The sequence below is a fragment of the Dasypus novemcinctus genome, chromosome X (genome assembly GCF_030445035.2).
Source record: "Dasypus novemcinctus isolate mDasNov1 chromosome X, mDasNov1.1.hap2, whole genome shotgun sequence".
Classification (NCBI taxonomy): domain Eukaryota; kingdom Metazoa; phylum Chordata; class Mammalia; order Cingulata; family Dasypodidae; genus Dasypus; species Dasypus novemcinctus.
In genome coordinates, this window is record NC_080704.1 from 11,382,066 (window position 1) to 11,389,354 (window position 7,289).

General features: G+C 42.7%; 1 long non-coding RNA gene across 1 annotated transcript; it reads right to left on the reverse strand.

Annotated features, from left to right (window-relative positions):
- Window positions 1-1,940: 1,940 nt before the first annotated feature.
- LOC101446281 (uncharacterized) lies at window positions 1,941-7,053 on the reverse strand. The gene is made up of 4 exons (XR_011647904.1): window positions 6,982-7,053; window positions 6,499-6,571; window positions 6,030-6,154; window positions 1,941-2,729 (listed from the first exon to the last, which is right to left on the reverse strand). It is a non-coding gene; the product is annotated as an uncharacterized lncRNA (long non-coding RNA).
- Window positions 7,054-7,289: the final 236 nt, after the last annotated feature.

Genomic DNA, 7,289 nt, shown 5'->3' on the forward strand with positions numbered 1-7,289 from the left:
GCCCCTCGTACCATCAAAGAATCCAAAGGTGAATGGTGCTGAGGTTGAGAAACCCTGCTCTAACCCCTAAAATGCTTAAAGGTCTCTAAGCTCTAAACATGATTGTTTTTTTTTCTATTTTTTTTTCAGTTCATTTCTCTCCCCTTCCCCCCTTGTCTGCTCTCTGTGTCCATTTGCTGTGTGTTCTTCTGCATCCACTTGCATTATGCATCAGCACTTGGAAACTGCATCTCTTTTTGTTGCATCATCTTGCTGCGTCAGATCTCCATGTGTGCGGCGCCATTCCTGTGGGTTGTGCTTTTTTTTTCATGCAGGGTGGCTCTCCTTGCAGGGTACACTCCTTGAGCATGGGGCACCCCTACGTGGGGACGCCCCTGCGTGGCATGGCAACCCCTTGAGTGCGGCAGCAGCACTGTGTGTGAGCAAGCTTACCACAGAGGTCAGGAAGCCCTGGGAATTGAACCCTGGACCTTCCATATGGTAGACGGATGCTCTATCAGTTGAGCCACATCCGCTTCCCACATGATTCTTTTTCTATGCACATCTGTGAGATTATTTATAACCTCTCATTCAGCTTGGAGTTGGTTGTATTCATTGCTGTTATTCCTGCATACTTGCATTACAAAAATATTCTTTCCTGCCTTTGGTTTTTCTCAGCTTTGAGATATAATCACATTACATCCAACTCACCCTTTAAAAGCAAGCAAGTCAATGGTTTTGACTATATTCACCATTATGTGCAATTGCACCACAGTCAAGTTTAGAACATTTTCATCAGCTCACAAAGAAACCATGTGCCCTTTAGCTGTCACCCCTCTACCCCTTAAACCCCTTCCCCCAACCCCTGGCAGCCACCAATCTACTTCCCGTATCGACAGATTTCCCTGTTCCAGAATTTCATATGGACGGAATCATATAACATGTAGACTTTTGTGTCTCGCTTCTTTCACTTAGCATAATGTTTTCAAAGTTCATTCATGTTGTAGCAAGTATCCGAACTTCATTACTTTTTATGGCCAGATAACGTTCCACTGCATGAATAGTCCACATTTTGTTATCCATTCGCCTGCCAATGGACATTTGGAGTGTCCCATCTTCTGGCTCTATGAATAAAGCTGTTGTAAACCTATGTGCATAAGTTTTTATGTGGATGTGTGTTCTCATTTCTCTTGGGTAAACAGACCTAGAGTGTTGGAAACTGAGGCACAGTGGCCTCTCAAGGAGAGACGTGCTGTCTCCATGCTAGTGCTGTCTCCATGGCTATGCTTGCAACCTAAGGAATGCAGTAATTAAGAGTTCCTAGCAAATGGCATGAAGCTGTTGAAGGCTGAAAGAGAAGATGAGCACATACCTTTTGTAGTGAATAGAACACTTAGACTTTGTACCTTGAGATAAGATTTTTTAAAATTCCTTAGACTATGGGTAATGCTGATAGTTAATACGTGTTGCTGCTTGATGGCACATAGGCTGCTATGTGTTTATCTTATTGGCACGTAGGCGACATATGCCTGCTGCTTGTCACGTACACTGGGGTATATAGAGAGCCCCTTGTAAGCAATAAAGTTGTCTGAGGAGTTATTACTCGCAGACCCCCTGATCCCAGCTCTCTCGTTCTTTTTCTCTCGCTCTTTCTTTCTCTTTGTTTCCTTCTCCCTTTTCTCTTTCTTTCATTCCCGATACCCTTCGGGTCCAAATCTCCAACACTAGAGGTGGAATTGCTTTCTTATATGGTAACCCCGTGTTCATTCATTTGAGGAACTGCCAAACTGTTATCTAAAGAGGCTGCACCATTTTATATTCCCACTGCCTTTGGTTTTGTACTTCAGTGTATGCTCAGAAGTTTGCCTGCAGATTTCAGGATGTGAAAGGCTCCAAAAAAAGGAAGAGATATACAGTCTGGAGCTGAAGAAGAGACTATAAATTTCAGAAACACTCTGAGATAACAAATAAATATGTTTATTTTAAATGAGTATATAATTATGACAATGTTATGTATACATAGACAATTTCTTAAAACCATTGGCAGTCATTCCAAAAAGTAAAATCCGTCAGTTCAGATGTTTTGTTTTAAAAATTTGGTCAAATTCATTGGCTTCACTTGATTCTGCCGTTTTATTAAATATTTCTCACAAAGGAACATGGCAGAACTTATTAGTGATACGATGACAGTTGTGATTCCCAGTGGGAACACATAGGAGAGGTGTTTCCTTGTTAGTATTTCTTTGTCAACAGGAAAGTTTTCTGGAAAGTTAAGGGTGGTTTGGCCCAAAAAATCCACAGCAAAATTCCAGCTCACTGTAGTCAGGGTACAAGTACAGGCGAGGAAAAGAAAGATGGCGGCATTGTTGTAACACGTTTGGAGGAAATCTGGGTACGGTCCATTGATCCAGCTGACCCAAAGGGCCTCTGAGCCAAAAACCAGGACTATTGTTTTCATAAAATTGGCCAACAGCATCAGGTCCTGCCCGTACGCAATTTCATCAGATATGACCCAGCTCATGTTGAGCTGAGTGTGTACCGGCAACTCAACCAGAGAATCAGAGATGTTAAACTTTTGAAAATAAAAAACTTCCCAGAGTCCAATGAACATAATGGGAATAATGTTGCTGTCAAATTCCCACACCCGCCAGGACTTGCTGTTTGCTAGGACCAGACCGGAAGCCCAGGTCAAATAGGCAAGAAAGAGGCCAAAACATTTCCAGAGCAAGTGCAACTTCATTTTGAGTTGACTATAGTGGAGGTGGAGGAGTTATGAAGTCAGGCCAGGAACACCAAGGAGAAAAAGTAAAAAAACATATCAGATGAGTATACACATCACCCTTCAAGTAGATGTTCTAAATATTTTAGATAAGACTAAAAGAAGGCTAGAAATCCTTGGTCATGGTGAAAGTATCAACTTGCAAACCTTTGGAGTGCAATTTGGCTGTATTGATCAAAAATTGGTATGTTCATACCTCTTGCCCAGCACTGCAAATTCCAGGAATTCATGCTAAGATAGTCTCAAGTTTGTAAAAACATATGAACAGGGATCTTAGCTTCAGCAATGTTTCACAAGAGAGAAAAATTAGAAATAACCTAAATGTTTATTAGTAGTGGAATGCTTAAATAAATTATGGCACATCTAGGATGCCCGTGGAACCTCACGTGATAGTTCTGTAGAGTGAGTTCGTCTATACCAACTATCTGAAGAAACTTCTGTACTATAGCCCAAAAGCAAAATGTACAGCAATGCCTATAGTATGACCATTTTTGTCATAAGGAAAGCAAATAGTTTTCATTAGATATACAAACCTACGCATACATGTTTTTAAAAATGCTTAGAAGGAAGCGCACGTGAAAAGTAATTCTATAGGGAGATCAATTGCGTGAAGTAGAGATTTTCATTTCTTATTGACATACTTTTCTATGTTTCATGTTTTCTATCAGAAGCATATATACTTTTGTAAATAAAACACATCAAACATGACCTTGAAGAGTTACAATATGTTAAATGCAATAAATAATGACTTCCAGTCTTCTCGCCACTTGCTCAAAATTTAGAGGTGTTGGCTTCTTAAATAAACTGATGTCTCTTACATGAAGCAAATATGTTCTTGAAGCAAAACTTAGATTGTGAACCCAATTAATTGGATCTCTTGTCAATTTTTTACTTTGGAGTAAACAACTGGAATCATCAAGAAACTATACTCCTAGGGTTTCCCTTCTGTTGTTTTGACCTGAAGGGCATGAGGTAGGGTCTTGCAGAATCCAGCTGTGTGAATGAGGCTGACAGCCATCCAGGTAGGGGATGGCCAGGGCTCCCAGCTGCACCCCCTTGCTGGGAAGCCTGTCCGCCAACACTGCATTCACTGGTCCCCTGACTCGTGGGGAATGTACTTTCCAATTGTGTGAAGGCAGCAGTTGGACTACGAGGGAAGAAACTGATGCAACTAGAAAGAGACCTTGAATAAAAGGGTCAACTCAGACAAGCAGAATATCTCAGCCTACATGTAGGTACATGTGTTAAAAACTGCTTTTTGACCTTGAATAAAAGGGGAAACGGCAAAGACAAATGAGTTTGTATGGCTAAGAGTCTTCAAAAAAGAGTCAGGAAGTCATCAGAGGGGTCGTGCTTACGCACACCTCAGCATGACCTCAGAGACAGCCAGAGTAGATACAACCCCAGGTACTGGTGCTCCTGAGGGCTACAGAGACCCACAGATTCTGTGGTCATGGCAGATGGGTCTGGAGTTCAATGCCAGGTCAGTGGACCCCACTTTGGAATTTGTGTTCCTGAGTGTGGTGGAGTTGGACTCAGATGTGACCTGTCTACACATGCCTCTTCTGTCACTTTTACTGAACCTGTGGTTGGTGCTGGGGTTGTTGTATGCTCAGGAGACTTGAATCTCGGGCTTATCCATGTGCCAGCTGGACCCTGAGCCTCAGCAGACTTGCACCTCCTTCTCTCTGGTTCGTTGGACTTACCCAGGCCAGCTAACGGGGAGATGAAGATGGTCAACCACCACACCAGGGAACCAAAAGTGCCTACAACTGCAAGCAGGAGATTTTTATCTGTCATCCATGTGGGATATGGGCCCCCTCTTGATATAGAGGTGGAGTGGACATCACCATCCCAGGGACCACAGGATGGAGGAATAAAATATGGATTAGAGTGGATTTACTGATATTCTACTATAGAACTATTGTGATTAGTAATGGAAGAAATTGTAGCATTGATGTGGAGAAAGTGGCCATGGTAGTTGCTAAGGGCAGGGAGAGGGAAGAAGAGATGTGATGTGGGGGCATTTTCAGGACTTGGAGTTGTCCTCGATGATGTTGCAGGGACAAATGCTGGGCATTATGTATCCTGCCATGGCCCACTGGGTGTGTAGCAGTTCGATATGGTTATGAATTCCAAAAATAGATATTGGATTATGTTTGTCATCTGATCTGTACCTGGGCATGATTGAATTATGATTAGGGCATTGAGTCCCCACCCAGTCCCCATTCCTTGGTGGGTGGGGACTCACAGATAAAAGGCATGGCAAAGGACAGAGTTGAGGGTTTCTGAAGTTGGAGTTTGGATGTTGGAGTTTGATGCTGAAGACTTAAGCGGGAGCCCTGGCAAGTCAGCATGCAGAGGAAAGAGAAGCCAGCTCCAGGATGGAAGGAACCTTGAACCCAGAGAAAAGCAAGCCCCAGGAACATAAGAACCCAGGAAGCCTGAACCCTTGTAGACGTCGGCAGCCATCTTGCTCCAAAAACTTTGCACGAGGGAAGTAACTTATGCTTTATGTCCTGGTATCTGTAAGCTCCTACCCCAAATAAATACCCTTTATAATGCCCAGCAGATTTCTGGTATTTTGCATCAGCACCCCTTTGACTAATACAGGGTGTACTGGGGGAGAGTATAAATTACAATGTAAACTGTTACCCATGTGGTGCAGCAGTGCTCCAAAATGTATTCACCAAATGCAATGAGTGTGCCACGATGATGAGCGAGGTTGTTGATATGGGAGGAGTGGGGTGGGGGTGGGGGGATGTGGGAACCGCTTGTATTTTTTAATGTAAAATTTTTTATGATCTATGTATCTTCAAAAAAATACAATTAAAAGAAATGATGGGGTGAGGTGGGGTGGTGGGGAGTGGGGTATATGGGAACCTCTTAGGATTTTATTGTAACGTTTCGTGTCATCTATTAACTCTTAAAAAAGATAATTAAAAATAAAATTTAAAAATATATATATAAAATAAGAAAATTTAAAAATTTTTAAAGAAATATTGGCAAGCTTGGTTTGGGGTTGGCTGCCAGTCTGATGAACTGTCTCCGTGAACACCTCCGTGCCATGGAGGTCAGAGGCAACGGACCACAGGCGCCGTGGGTTTTGATGGAGAGGGGATCGGGCAGGAGCATGTTGCGGTTGCCAGGGAAACGTGCCAGCCTGGGGAAGCTTTGGTGTAGTCCATGTCTGGAACCACGCTGGGCGGGGACCTGAGTTTTCTGAAGACCAAATTTGAAAGACTCCATGTATTTAACTTTTTACTTTTACCTCTGGGCCTTGCGGTAGGACTCAGAAGTTGAGGTGGTTGGAAGATAGCAATTACTCTTCTGAGCAGAGAGCTGTTGAGCAAAGAAGGGAAGCTTCCCAGCCAGCCACAATGAGAGATGAGCTACCTGCACTAAAAGAGATATTGTTAGTGGCCCTTAGGGCTGAACAAAGCCCCAAAAAATCCCTGGATCCCACAAATTATTCATTACACACTTACCTTGTGTTCTCTATGGGTCAGAACCTATTCTAAGCACATTACAATAGCAACACATCCAGTCTTTGTGACAGCCCAATGATGGTGGTACAATTAAAGCCCCCATTTTACAGATGAGGGAATTGAGCAAAGAGAGGTTAAGTAACTTACTCACGGTCACACAGATAAAAATGGCAAAATTGGGCCCCAGAGTCCTTAATGTTAAATACAGTGCTTCCTGGCTCTCCTAATATTGGATGGATGCCATTTACTCACATTGAAAAGAGAATAAATAAGCAGACAAATCCTGTTGATGAAGATGGTGACCATCTGTGGCCTTCTCTATGTCCTATAAAAATGAAAATGAATCTTGAGTGAGAGCAACATACAGAAAAATATAAAATATACTTGCCTCCTTTCCCTCTTCTCAGGCTGTCTAAAGAACTTTTAAAGGTGACTACTTTATGAGGAGCAAAGACACATTTGATTTATTCAAGGAATTATACCCTGTGGTTTGGCCATGCCAATGTGTCTAAGTCTCAAGTTCGCCATTGACTTTTGCATCCTGACACTAAATCATGTCATGAAGAGAGACATGATAGAGGAGATGACATTACTGATGCTGTGAGTTGTAATATGCACTCAAAACGATACACTCAGATGACCTCACCATAAAACGGCAAGAACACAGCAGCCAGTAGACCATGCCAAAAATGCAATGATGCTCTTTATGTCCAAATAAGGGTGGCCTGGGCTTACCTTCTCTGTGGGACCCTCCAGTGACATTTAATCTTTTCACAGAGAAGATGAAGTGATTCAACTAAAGTGACCCTCCCACCTGCCTCCCACCCCCACCCCCAGGAAGTCTCAATAATCTTCTGAAACAGGGAAAAAAAAACTAAACCACAGCATATAAAAAAAAAGGGTGGAAGGAGAATTTCTCAGAAGGACGAAGAGTAGTAACTGCCCAGTTGTTAAGGGAACATCAGAACATTCTTAGGTTTCCATGACGACCAGGCCTGGTCATGAATTTTGAGTGAGTGGTGACCACAAGACAAAGATGAAAT